Genomic DNA, 15,045 nt, shown 5'->3' with positions numbered 1-15,045 from the left:
CATTTGGATAAGCACATGAATAAGTAAGGTTTGGAGGGATGTGGGCCAGGAGCAGATAGGTGGGACTAGTTTAGTTTGGGACTACGTTCAGCATGGATTGGTTGGACCAAAGGGTCTGTTTCCATGCTGTATGACTCTATGATAAGTTGGCAAATGTTACAATTTCAAGCCTGAAGGTAGCTTCTCTGTTCATTCGTTTTTCAGGTGGCCACATCATTTGCAAACCCATACACAGTCTGCTGCACGTGGATGTGTCTTAAAATGACGCACATTTTCTTAACAACACAGCCGTATCGCCTGTTTAATCCTATGCACTGACTTAGAGTGTACATCTTGCAAGTACAGCACATTGCCGCAGAAAGGATCGATGACTTGATTTATACGTTGAGTATATAGAAAAGCATGAAATCTTGGTGCCAAGAAAATTCAGTCATCTTTATATGTTTGTCAACTTGTTTGCTGTGATCTACAATGTTTGTTTGACTACTTACATAGAGACTTTCGATTATAATAGAAGTGTTTGAAATGAAGTAAAGTCCCTTATTTAAGTAATTCTCCTAAAGGGAGTAACTAGCTTAATCTAGAGAGGAGTCATGACAGGAGATGTCAGACCAATGGTGTGCTCCTCTTGCATGATGTAGGAAATAAGGGAAGCTTCCAGTGTCCCCGACGACTACATGTGCAAGAAGTGTGTCCAGCTCCAGCTACTGGCTAATTGCTTATCAGAGCTGGAGCTGTGGGTGGACTCACTGTGGAGCAACAGTGATACTGAGTGTGTCATAGAAGACAGAAGGGGACATATGTGGATAAATTTCTGCCTGTAGGAATAAGAGGACAATAATAGTAGGAGACTTTAACTAACCCAATTTCAACTGGATTTCAAACAATATAACAAGCATTAAGGGTGTAAAATTCATGTACGAGGAAAATTTGTTAAACAATACGTGACAAGCCCAACATGAGGAGACATAATTCTGGATTTAGTTTTGAGAAATGAAGATGGGCAAGTGGGTGAAGTGACAATGGCAGCCATATCAGAGTTAGTTATAATTCGGTTAGATTTAGTATTATTACGAAAAAGGGCAGGGATAAATCAGGAGTAAAAATTTTAAATTGGCGGAATGAAAATTTTGCAAAAATGAGAAGTGATTTTCATAGACCTCAAGAGACTACAGATAGTCGTGAACACAGCCCAGTCGATCATGCAAGCCAGCCTTCCTTTCAATGACTCCATCTATACTTTCTGCTGTCTCAGGAAAGCGACCAACATAATCAAAGACCCCTCCAACCCCGACTTTGCTCTCTTCCACTCTTTTCCATCGGGCGGAAGATTTAAAAGTTTAAATACATGTACAGACAGATTCAAAAACAGCTTCTTCTCTGCTGTTATCAGGCTTTTGAATGGACCTCTCAAATGTTAATTCTGATCTGTCTCGCTCTGCACCTTCTCTGCAGCTGTAACATTACATTCTCCACTCTGTTCTGCTACCCTGATGGTTTTTTTTCTATTCATTTTGTGGGATGTGGGCATCGCTGGCTGGGCCCAGCATTTCTTGCCCATCCCTAGTTGCCCTCGAGAAGGTGGTTGTGAGCTGCCTTCTTGAACTACTGCATTCCTCCTGCTGTGGGTTGACCCACAATGCCCTTAGGAAGGGAAATCCAGGATTTTGACCCAGCGACAGTGAAGGAACGGCAATATATTTCCAAGTTAGGATGGTGAGTGTCTTGGAGGTGGTGGTGTTCCCATATATCTGCTGCCCTTGTACTTCTAGATGGAAGTGGTTGTGGGTTTGGAAGGTGCTGCCTGAGGATCTTTGGTGAATTTCTGCAGTGCATCTTGTAGATAGTACACACTGCTGCTACTGAGCGTCGGTGATGGAGGGAGTGGATGCTTGTGGATGTGGTGCCAATCAAGTGGCTGCTCTGTCCTGGATGGTGTCAAGCTTGTTGAGTGTTGTTGGGGCTGCACTCATCCAGGCAAGTGGAGAGTATTCCTTCACACTCCTGACTTGTGCCTTGTAGATGGTGGACAGACTTTGAGGAGTCAGGAGATGAATTATTCGCCACAGTATTCCCAGCTTCTGGCCTGCTCTTGTAGCCCCTGTGTTAATGTGGTGAGTCCAGTTGAGTTTCTGGTTAATGGTAACCCCCAGGATGTTGATAGTGGGGGATTCAGTGATGGTGATACCATTGAATGTCAAGGGATAGTGGTTAGATTGTCTCTTATTGGTGATGGTCATAGCCTGGCATTTGTGTGGCACGAATGTCACTTGCCACTTGTCAGCCCAAGCCTGGATGTTGTCCAGATCTTGTTGCATGTGAACATGGACTGCTTCAGTATCTGAGGAGTCACGAATGGTGCTGAACATTGCACAATCATCGGCGAACATCCCCACTTCTGACCTTATGATGTACTTTGTATGGTACGAGCTGCCTGTATAGTTTGCAAGTGATTCGGCTGAGGTGGACTAGACAAGACTGCCAACGGATAAACCAGTGGGAGGCACTAAAAAGTGAGATCCTTCAGGCACGAAACAGACATGTCCCATCAAAAATAAGAATAGTATTGCCAAATCTAGACTCCCATGGTTGTTCGAGGAAAAATACAGGAGAAGATTACACATAAACAGAAAGAAAACTTATGATATTCACAACAAAACTTAACACTGAAGACAGCCTAGAGGAGTATAGAAAGTGCAGGGATCAAGTTAAAAAAGAATAAGAAAATCAAAGAGAGGGCATGAAAAAACATTAGCAAGCAAGACAAAGGAAACCCTAAAGATGTTTAATCAGTATATAAGGAGCAAAAACATTTTCAAGGAAAAAGTGGGATCTATCGGAAATGAAGAAGGGTACTTGTGTGAAGATGCAGAGGCTATGGCAAGAATTTTTAGTGAATTCTTTGTCTCTATAGTCACAAAGGAAAGGGATGATTTGGATATAGTAATCTACGAGGAGCAGTGTGAAATATTGGACAAAATAACTGTTAAGAGAGGAAGTGTTAAAGGAGCTGGAATTTTTGAAAATGGATAAGTTACCAGTGCCAGATGGATTGTTCCCTAGGATCTTGGAGGAAGACAGGGAGGAAATAGCAGATTCTCTGAGGATTCTTTTCCAATCTTCTCTAGACACAGGTGAGGTGCTTGAGAAATGCAAATGTTGTTCCATTGTTTAAAAAAGGTACAAAGGAATGCCAAACAATTATAGGCCAGTTAATCTGTAGTGGGCAAATTGTTAGAATCAATCCTGAGTGATCAGATAAGCTGTCACTTAGAAAGGCATGGTCTAGTCAGAGATAGCATGGTTTTGTTAAGGTTATGCCTTACAAATTTGATTGGATTATTCAAAGAAGTGATAAGGATATTTGATAAGTGTAGTGAGGGAATACATTTAAGGAGGTCAAACAGTAAAAGTGAATACACAGTAAATGGGAATATACTGAGAGGGGTAGATGAAGTGAGAGACCTTGGTGTGCAAGTGCACAGATCCCTAAAGGTCGCTGTACAGGTAGATAAGGTTGTAAAGAAGGCATATGGAATGCTCTCTTTCATTGGCAGAAGGATCAAATGTAAAAGTAGGGATATGAACATGAAACTGTATAGGACATAAAAATACTGAATGGCCTGGACAGAGTGGATGTTGGGAAGATGCTTCCATTGGTAGAAGAGACTAGGACCCGAGGGCACAGCCTTAGAGCAAAGGGAAGACCTTTTAGAACGGAGATAAGGAGAAACTTCTTCAGCCAGAGAGTGGTGAGTCTATGGAATTCACTGCCACAGAAGGCTGTGGAGGCCAGGTGATTGAGTACATTTAAGACTGAGATAGATAGGTTCTTGATCATCAAGGGTTACAGGAGAAAGCAAGAGAATGGGGTTGAGGAACTTATCAGCCATGATTGAATGGTAGAGCAGACTCGATGGGCCGAATGGCCTAATTTCTGCAGCTATGTCTTATGTCTCATGGTCTTAAGACACTGGTGAGGCCATCACTGGGGCTTTACAGGAAGGATGTAATTGCTCTGGAGAGAGTGCAGAGAAGATTGATCAGAATGTTGAGGAACGGTCACTGGACCTGAAACATTAACTCTGATTTTTTTTCACAGATGCTGCCAGACCTGCTGAGCTTTGCCAGCAACTTCTGTTTTTGACTAGAATGTTTCTAGAGCTGGACAGTTGTAGCTACGAGGAGATATTGGAGAGGTTGGGGTTGTTTTCCTTGGAACAGAAAAGGCTAAGGGGTGACATGATTGAGGTATACAAAATTGTGAGGGGTAGAAATAGAGCGGACAGGAGGAACCTATTTCCCTTGGCAGAGAGTTCAAAAACCAGGGATCATAGATTCAAGCTAAGTGGCAGAAGGATTAGAGGGGATGTGTGGAAAAAACGTTTTTTCACAGAAGGTAGTGCGTGTATGGAATTCACTGCCCGAGCTGGTGGAGGCAGAGACCCTAAATCCTTTTTAAAATAACCTGGATCTGCACCTTTAGATGCTGTAAGCTGCAGGGCTATGGGTCATTTCCAGGAAGATGGGATTAAAAGGGCATCTAGGTGCATTGGGTCAGCATGGAGAAGATGGGCCAAATGCCCCCTTTCTGTGCTGTATCTTTTCTAAGGTTCTATTTCTGCTTGCTTCATTTAAGCAATTGGCATGCAGAACTTTGTTCATGTATAAGATATGAAAACAGAAAGTATGGAAATACTCAGCACATCAGTCAGCATCGGGCGATAGGCTATTGACCTGAAATGTTTACTCTGATCCACTCTCCACCGACGTTGACTGAGCTGTTAGAGTATTTCAGCATTTTATGTTGTTATTTCAGATTTCCATTACATGCAGTGTTTTGCTTTAGTTTATATTATAAGCTGGCTGTGTTGCATATTCTCTAATTTTAAGCAATGGAAACATCCTAATTTGATTTGTTTTTCTGTTTTCATTTCAGAATGACATCTCCTTAATCCTCAGCAAGCCTTGCATGGACTTGATGAGTACTTAGAGTTTCAATAATTTGTACAGTACATTCAGGACCTCGCACTCTTTCACATAAAGAATGGTACAACAGATCACAATCACTCCAATTTGCTGCAAGAAACCTCAGGACATTAGTTTTCTGACTGGATTGCATATTCGCCTGTGTATATGTCTGGAGCGCACAGTGTGCGCACACATGCAGTACAGCGAATCTGCCTCTGTTCCTTCATCAGCACATTCTACTTCAACAATCTCTGTAAACAAATGGGAAGACTGCCATCAATGCAACTCAGATGCCTAACCTGGACTGGAATACACAAACATTTTAACCTTGACTTTCACGTGCTGCTGAAACATTTAAGGTTTTCACTGTAAATTATTAAGTATAGAAGTATTGATTTTTAAAAGTTGCTAATGTTTGGAAAATACATAATAATATTTAACATTTTTGCTTCCTTTATATTGATACTTTTTTGAACTGAAAATGTAATTTTTTTTCTGATGCACATGCATTATTGATGTGTCCGAGATAAATTTCCAGTTCTGTTATAAACAGGGATTTTTTTTTTTTTTGTTTAAGACTTGTGAATATATGCAGTACAAATGGATTATATTTCTGTTCTTGGATGAAAGCAGTTTATACATAGCATAATCCTGAAGTGCAGGCTTTGGTGAATTGTCATATTCATCATTATGGCTATTGTACTAGTAATGCAGCCCTCTTGTCTTGGGTTGATTTAACAATAATTTTGTACTCTTCCACTCTGTGAGATACATTGCTGTCAGGAGATGCTGACATTACTGTACTGTACATAGTACTCGAATGTCAGTGGAATTTGAAACCATAGTCAAAAGCAATCAAATTGAGTCTTCCTTTTCTTTGTGTATATATAATGTACCTGGACAGCATATACATACATAACCTGCCCCAGAATCGACAATATTGTGGTTGTAATTTCTGGATACTGACTCCTCATCCCTGCAAGTAATAAATTAGAAAATGATTATATTTGTTCCTCTTGTGGTTTGATTAAATGATAGATTATATCCTTAGACCTCATAAAATGTATTTCCTTAAAATTTCATTCATAAATTTGCCAGGAGTTACAAAACGTGGTTGCTTCTGGTAACACAAAGGGATGTGTATTTGAACATTCATAGAACATATGAACAGTACAGCACAGCACAGGCCCTTCAGCCCACGATGTTGTGCTGACCTACTCCGATCAAACTACCCTGCATACCCTACATTATACTATCATCCATGTGCCTATCCAAGAGTCGCTTAAAAGTCTCTAAAGTATCTGACTGCACTACCAATGCCGGCAGCACATTCCACACGCCCACCACTCTCTGTGTGAAGAACCTATCTCTGACATCTCCCCTATACCTTCCTCCAATCACCTCAAAATTATGCCCCCTCATAATAGCCATTTCCGCCCTGGGAAAAAGTCTCTAACTATCCACTCTATCTATGCCTCTCAGCATCTTGACAACCTCTATCAAGTCACCTCTCATCCTTCTTTGCTCCAATGAAAAAGGCCCTAGCTCCCTCAACCTTTCCTCATAAGGCCTGCCCTCCAGTCCAGGCAGCATCCTGGTAAATCTCCTCTGCATCCTGTCTAGAGCTTCCACAACCTTCCCAAAAATGAGGCGACCAGAACTGAACACAATATTCCAAGTGTGGTCTAACCAGGGTTTTATAGAGCTGCAGCATAACCTCGCGGCATTTAAACTCCATTTCCTCTGCCAATGAAAGCCAACACACCATACGCCTTCTTTACAACCCTATCAACTTGGGTAGAAACTTTGAGGGATCTATGGATATGGACCCCAAGATCCCTCTGTTCCTCCACACTGCCGAGAATCCTGCCATTAACCCTGTATTCTGCATTCAACTTCGACTTTCCAAAATGAATTACTTCACACTTTTCTGGGTTGAATTCCATCTGCCACTTTTTTGCCCAGCTCTGCATCCTGTCAATGTCCCGTTGCAACCTAAAACAGCCCTCCATGCTTTCCACAACTCGTCCAACCTTAGTGTCATCGGTAAACTTACTAACCTACCCTTCCACTTCCTCATCCAAGTCATTTATAAAGATCACAAAGAGCAGAGGTCCCAGAACAGATCCCTGTGGAACACCACTGGTCACCAAGCTCCAGGCTGAATACTTTCCATCGTCTACCACCCTCTGTCTTCTATTGGACAGCCAGTTTTGTATACAGACAGCCAAATTTCCCCGAATCCCATGCCTCCTTACTTTCTGAATGACAATTGATTCAGATGCGAAAGTTAACACTGTTCAGATGAATTCCAAAAATGCAATGGTAATTTGGGATTTGAAATGTGTAGAAGTGGAATTTCAGCAAAGGGTTAAGGTAAGGAATCTGATCCTGGCGACAATGAGATGAAACAGGATCAGGAAACATGCCTTGTATTAATAATAATAGTACGTGGTTGAAGAATAAGTCCCTCCCAGAAAGAGTTTCTAATTTGTGCATTAGGATGTGAATTGGGTACTGACATTAGGTAGAAGCATGCAGGACAAAGTTCCCTTTATTCTGACCAAATAATGTGGATGATTTTCTAATTTGTCTTACAAGCATAAAAATGGCATGTGGAAATGGGCCAAGGATCACTCCTTCCAAGCTAACAACTGTCCAGTCGTCTTCAAGTTAATGTGGAAATAAAAAAAACATTTGAACAAATTTTGAGCAAGCTATTTCTTGCTGTTAGAATTAGGTTTTATTGTTACAATGCAGTGACTGCCCAAGTCTTGTCTTTTCACTGACAGGATGCTGACATCAGTTCAAAAGGATTTACCACACTATTGAGCAATGTCGTGTACGACTTCAGCCAGAATGATGTCAGGTAATTGGTTATATATCCTAGTGACTGGCTGATCGAATCAAACAGCATGTTCTTTCAATTATTCGTAGTAGGTAGAATACAGACCATACTCGACCAGCCTGCACTTACAAAACCCAAAACAAAGCACCAACTGTTAGATGTGATTGAGTAGCACTTGCTGAACAATTCTGAGTGTCTAAATAAAAACCGAAAGAACTGTGGATGCTGTAAATCGGGAACAAAAACAAAGTTGATGGAGAAGCTCAGCAGGTCTGGCAGCATCTGTGAAGGATAAAACAAAGTTAACGTTTCGGGTCTGGTGACCCTTCCTCAGCTTCTCCAGCAACTTTGTTTTTGTTCCTTGTTTTAATTCTGAGTGTCTAGTAGCTGCAGATAAACAGTTGTGCTCATAGAGTTATACAGCACGGAAACAGGCCCTTCAATCCAACTCGTCCATGCCGACCAAGTTTCCCAAACTAGTCCCATTTGCCTGAATTTGGCCCATATCCTTCTAAATCTTTCCTATTCGTGTCCAAATCTCTCTCAAATGTTGGTATTGTGCTTGCATCTACCGCTTCCTCTGGCAGTTCATTCAACATACGAACCACCTTTTGTGTGAAAATATTGCCCCACGTATCCCTTTTAAATCTTTCGCCTCTCACCTTAAAATTATGCCCTTTGGTTTTGAAGTCCCTAACCCTTGGGAAAAGTCCTTTGCAATTCACTGTATCCATGCCTTCATGATTTTATAAACCTCTATAAGGTCACCCTACAACCTCCTATGCTCCTGGAAAATGTGCTAGCTTATCTAGCCGCTCCTTAGAGCTAAACCCTCCAGTCTTGGTAACATCCTTGTAAATCTTTTCTGTACCCTCCCCAATTTAATAATATCCTTCCTATGACAGGGTGACCAGAACAGTATACAGTATTCCAAAAGTGGCTCACCAGCATCCTGTACAACCTCAACATGATGTCCTCACTCCTACACTCAATAGTCTGAGCAATGAAGGCAAGTATGCCAAATGTTGTCTTTACTGATCTGTCTACCTGTGATGCAACTTTCAATGAACTATGTACCTGAAGCCCCTAGGTCTCTGTTCTACAACACCCCCAGGACCCCACCATTAACTCTAAGTCCTATCCTCGTACCAAAATGTAACGCCTTCACATTATAACATGGCTGTTTTTGCTTGCTGGATTTGATACAGATTCATACAGAGGGAATGGCTCTATGCAAACAAAAAGAATGTGTTCAAACCTTGCATCTTTTTTAAAATTGCCCAAAGACTTGGGGAGCCTACAGTTTTCCATTACTTTCTGTATGGTAATATCTCAGCTAATCGGAGTTGACTTGCCGACCAGTCAGTATCCTTTTCTGTTGTATCTGATCTTCTGAAATTGTAGCCTGCCTGTATTGTCCTGGTCATGCTGATGCTTGTATTTATGCCTCTGTTTTCAGCAACATGAAAATTGGGATGGCAGATTAGCTACCCATTATAGATGCTACCCAACATATTTATATTGAAATAGTTGAGTGAAATATCAAGCTGTAGGTGTAACAAACAGTAAATGTCAAATGCTTGTTTAAAGATGAGGGTGTGAGTTCTTTTTAAAAAAAAAATTCCCCAGTATCTTAATCCCAAAATTGGAACAACAACTTCCCATTGTACTAGTGTGGCTCATTTCATTTCTGTGGCCTCCAGGTCAATCTCAAAGTAAGCCTTGATATTTTATGCACTTTTGGGAGCTTTGTGCAAAGAAATTACAAGCAATAGTAATGGAACGAAATTGCCCCCAAATTCAGTTTACTTAGTTTAAATTTGATACAATAATCTAACATTTTATGCATTCTCAGTCTGATTTGGGTTTGAGCATGAGAACGAGTGGCAAAGAAGTAGTATTTATCATTGTTTTACATGTTTGTCTCTTTAATATTAAACATGTATAATAAGGAAGATCTCTATTGAGATGTTTACTTACAGTAGCAATGACCTACAAATGTTACCACTTTTTTTTTTAATTGTTCTAAATAAATGTCTTCAAGGACCAGGCCGATATACTAACTCTTTCTTGTTTCACTGGATTGCCAGTGGCATCTATTCTTGACCTGTGATTTTTGTAGGTTTTTAAACATGTAGCCATTTCTCCCTGATATAATACATTATAATGATTTGCTTCTAGCTACCATGACAATGCTTACAATCGGTTCATCTGTGATTATCTCACACCGTGTCATTTGACTGCATGCCTGATAATTTAGCCCGTGAATTCCATATTTGTCGGAAGCATAATAACTGTCAGGCTTAAGTGATTTACAACAGAAGTGCTGAAACCAAAACGTGAAGTTTTTCCGGCTATCAAGTTCCAGATGGTTTCTGTTTTATATGAAGAAACAATCACACTTCCTTTAAGTTGCTTTTTTTGTTCTAAGAGACTATGTTTGCTCAATTTATGACCTTATGACTATCTAGAGAAGTTATTTTAACAAGAGCTAAGAGAAGCCAATGAGTGAAACTACCAACAGGAGCAATAATTGGCTTCGAAATAACCCTTTACTGCGATCACTTACCGTGGGATATGCCTGAGCAGTGACATTAAAAGAACAGGTTGTGTAAACAGCTGACTGTCACTGTGCTTCAAACTGTCACCATTCAACACCATTGGATTTCAGCTACATTAAAGCTGAAGCTTTTGTTTTCCTCCTTTTCTGTTCCATTTTAACCTTCGCAAATCCAGAATTCAGATCATGGTAAACTTTGTTGTTAGTCTTTGGGTAGTGCAGACCTGTAGTCCTACCCATCTATTTTCATTTATAATTGAGACAAGAAGATATTTAATGGGGAATAAATGATTTTATAATTAATATCACAGAATTGTATGGCGCAGCAAGAAGCCATTTGGCCCATCATTGACAAACACCTCCAGTCCTGACCTTATGATGGATGGAAGGTCATAGACAAAGCAGCAGAAAATGGTTCTGCTGAGGACACTACCCTGAGGAACTCCTGGAGCTGAGATGACTGACCTCCAACAACCACAGCCATTTCTTGTGTGCCACGTGTGACTCCAAACAGCAGAGAGATTTCCATGATTTCCATTGACTCCTTACAGACCCAATGTTGAGTTCAACAATTTTAGGGCTTGAACACTTTCTCGCATGTCCTTACCCAAACCCCTACTCACCAGGCCTTGTCATCACATGGACTGCAACCACAAACAAGCCATTGTCAGTCACTAATGATCCCTATTAGCAGCTATTCGTTCCCCTAGACTGACCTTTACCCATTCATTTGTCTGACCAACTGTTTTTCTCTATCTCTTAGCTCCAACTCCATCCATTGTTTACTCCTCTCCCCTCCCCCCCAACCTTTCTCTAGCACATTTACCAACCTATTAGAACTACAGTCAGTTCTGAAGAAGGGTTACTGGACCTGAAGCGTTAACTCTGCTTTTCTCCACAGATGCTGTTAATCCAGAGTCCCGGCAAATGTTCTGGGGCACCGGTTCAAATTCTGCCATGGCAGATGGTGGAATTTGAATCCAATTAAATCTGGAATTAACAGTGTAATGAATATTCCATTGTCGATGGTCAGAAAAACCCATCTCGTTCACTCATATCCATTAGGGAATGAAACCTGCTATTCCCTACCTGGTCTGGCCTAAATATGACTCCAGACCCACAGCAATGTGGTTGACTCTCAACTGCCCTCTGGGCAATTAAGGACGTACAACTAAATGCTGACCTAGCCAGCGATGCCCTCATCCTGTGAATGAATTAAAAAAAAAACAGCTTCAAAGCCTGTCCACTACCTACAAGACACACATCAGGAGTGTGATGGACTACTCCCCATTTGCCTGGATGGGTGCCGCCCCAACAACACTCCTGAAGCTTGACACCATCCAGGACAAAACAGCCACTTGATTGGCACCACATCCACAAACATCTGCTCCTTCCACCACCGACGCTCAGTAGCAGCAGTGTGTACTATCTATAAGACGCACTGCAGAAATTCACCAAAGATCCTCAGACAGCACTTTCCAAACCCATAACCATTTCTATCTAGAAGGACGAAGGCAGCAGATACATGGGAACACGGCCACCTGCAAGTTCCCCCCAAGCCACTCACCATGCTGACTTGGAAAGATTTGAATTGATTAATTATTGTCACATGTACTGAGTGAAAAATATTGTTCTGCATGTTAACCAGACGAGTCATATGTTACATAAGTATATGAGGGTAATAGAACAGAATGTAGAATATTATGTTACAGCTACAGAGAAGGTGCAAAGTAAGATCAACTCTAATATTTGAGAAGTCTATTCATAAGTCTGATAACAGCGGGGAAGAAGCTGTTCTTGAATCCATCAGTGCATGTTTTCAAATTTTTGTATCTTATGTCCAATGAAAGATGATGGAAGGGAGTATAACCGGGGTCTTTGATTATGTTGGCTGCTTTCCAGAGGTAGTCGATTCACTGGAAGGAAGGCTGGTTTTCATGATGGATTGGGCTGCATTCACAACTCTGTATAATTTCCTGCAGTCCTGGGCACAGCAGTTGCCATACCAAGCTGTGATGCTTCTGGATAGGATGCTTTCTACGGTGCTTCTATAAAAATCGATAAGAGTGAGTGCAGACGTGGCGAATTTCCTTAGCCTTCTGAGGAAGTAGAGACATTGGTGTGCTTTCTTGAATGTAGCGTCAATGTGAATGGACCAGGATGGATCATTGGTGATATTTACTCAAGGAACTTCAAGCTGTTGAACACCTCCACCTCAGCACCATAGACATAGACAGGGGCGTGTCCTCTACTCCACTTCCTGAAGTTAGTGACCAGATCCTTTGTTTTGCTGACATTGATGGAGAGATTGTTGTTGTCTTTACACCGTCTCAGTAAGTTGTCTCTCTCTTTCCTCTACTCTGTCTTGTCGTTGTTTGAGATCCAACCCACAGCAGTGGTGTCATCAGCAAATTTGTAAATGGAGTTGGAGCAGAATTTGGCCACACCGTTGTGAGTGTATGAGGAGTATAGTAAAGGGCCTTGCACAGCACCGCAGTGTTCCAGCGAAGCTCAACACAAGCTGGAAGAACAACTCCTGATTTTCCGCTTGGGGACCCTGCAGCCCTCCGGACTCCATATCGAGTTCAATAATTTTAGGGCCTAAACTCTCCCATGTCCCAGCCCCCTACCCCACACATCAGGCCTTGTCACCACATAGCCTGCCATTACATACCCCCTGTTGTTAGTCACTAACAGTCCCCATTAACAACTATTCACCCTCCCAGCCTGATCGTTAGCAACTCCTTTGTCTGTCCAACTGTCTTTCTCTCTCTTTGGGCTGTATCCTATCGTTTACTCCCTACACCACCCACCTCCCCATTTTCCGCGCATAAACTGACAATTTCCCAGCTACTGTCAGTTCTGAGGAAGGGTCACCGGACCTGAAACGTTAACTCTGTTTTTTCCTTCACAGATGCTGCCAGACCTGCTGAGCTTTTCCAGCAACTTTGTTTTTGTTCCGGTGTTGAGGATTATGTGGAAGAGGTATTGTCACCTATATTTACTGATTGCGGTCTGCGGGTCAGGAAGTCGACATCACTGTTGCTGGGACAAAATCCTCTTCCCGTTGATCTTCCTATAGCACACCGACTGCGGGTGGTTCAAAGCAGCAGCTCACCAACACCTTCTCAAGGACAGCTAGTGATGGGCATTGAATGATGGCTTATGTCCCACTAGTGAATAAAAAACAAGGTGCTGTTTGATAACACTGTTGATGACACTTTCCAACACTTTACTGATGATCCGTGCTCTAGTACTTGATGTCCCTATGAAAAGGCCAAGGACACTGTCTGGTTTATTAACTGCTGGCTCTACCTGTCCTCCTTCAATGATATGTGTACATATGCACCCAAGTCCCTCTGCTCCTTCACCCCGTTTAGAATTGTACTCCCTATTTTACATTGTCTCTCACAGCCATTGTGACCAAAATGCATCGCTCTCACATTGCTCTGCATTGAATAGGTACGCTTGAAATCTAGTCTTAATATTATACCAACATTATATGTGGAAATACATTTTTTCAAAACAAGTTCCTTACTTGGAAGGAACTTCAACCTTGACTGGCTTTGACAAAAATATTCGCTTTTTCACATCTTGCAGTTCGAAATTTGGTATCTTCATAACAAATAAAAACCGTTGAACCATGAAAATGTTGCACTGTCTTCAGAAATAATTGTAGAAACTCCAGCTTTTATTTTTCTCATTTCTTTAAATTGAGAATCAAATTATTGCATTGATTCCTCTTGGAGATACAATTGTACAAAAACTTGATGCAAGCTAATTTGTATCAAGTTTATAGCACTGGCTCAGGTAAAAAGTAAGCATTTGGAACTAAATGCCAACGTTATACATGGAAATGCTGAAAAGAAATCTCAAGCCATTTCCATTTGTCTTGCAGTAATGCATTTTTAAATTGTTATTTAATTCAGCTGGAGCATAATGAGTGCCTGTGTGGATTCGAAATGTTGTAACATGAAAATTCAATTAATGGTTTAGTGTTCTGTACCTTTTTTAATTAACTGTAAATAATGAGACAGAATAAAAAGCTATAAAATGCTACATATGCTACAAGGAAGTCATAGTTGTTTGTATTCACCATGCCACCGAGAAGTTTGTTATAAAATTTAACAAGCAACTAAACAAACAGTAACTATAAATATTCACTCTGAATCTGGATGATTCTTTTTATCTTTATTTAGTCTTTTGTTCTCTTAATGCTATTTCGTGGCTCAGAGTGAGTGACTTGGTTATGGGTCATCTGCCAATGTTGCACTCCCTTCTTTGCTTTGATGAATCTCTTCTGCAGCTGCTCTTTCCCAGTTCCAACTATTTAGAAGCAATTGGTCATTTAAAGGTCAATGTGTGGCTTAAGGTGATATTGCATGTTGCTTCAGATTTTGGAAGCAATCTTAAACCAGGCTCTCTGTACTGTACTACATTGATATTGATCTGAGTCTCCTTTTCTCTCGAGACAGATTTAACAGGCATTGGCTCAGTCTTCTCAGAGAGTAGAGAAGATCAGGCCTGGCAATTTTTCTATCTCTTTCCAGTTGACATGTAGATCAGTAGACATAAAGGTCAGTATCAAATATATTTCAAATTTATCTCAACAAGACAAAAAGATGGACACTAATAAGCGCTGAGCTGACCTAATACATTTTGCTGG

General features: G+C 41.1%; 1 long non-coding RNA gene across 1 annotated transcript; it reads left to right on the top strand.

Moving 5' to 3' along the window:
- The first annotated feature begins 209 nt into the window (after positions 1–209).
- LOC125484750 lies at positions 210–5,977 on the top strand. Its single transcript, XR_007263565.1, has 2 exons — positions 210–383; positions 4,940–5,977. It is a non-coding gene; the product is annotated as an uncharacterized LOC125484750 (long non-coding RNA).
- The last annotated feature ends 9,068 nt before the right edge of the window (positions 5,978–15,045 follow it).

This window comes from Rhincodon typus, chromosome 13, assembly GCF_021869965.1.
Source record: "Rhincodon typus isolate 14 chromosome 13, sRhiTyp1.1, whole genome shotgun sequence".
NCBI lineage: Eukaryota > Metazoa > Chordata > Chondrichthyes > Orectolobiformes > Rhincodontidae > Rhincodon > Rhincodon typus.
The sequence above is the reverse complement of the archived record's forward strand: the minus strand, read 5'-3'. Positions and strand labels throughout refer to the sequence as shown.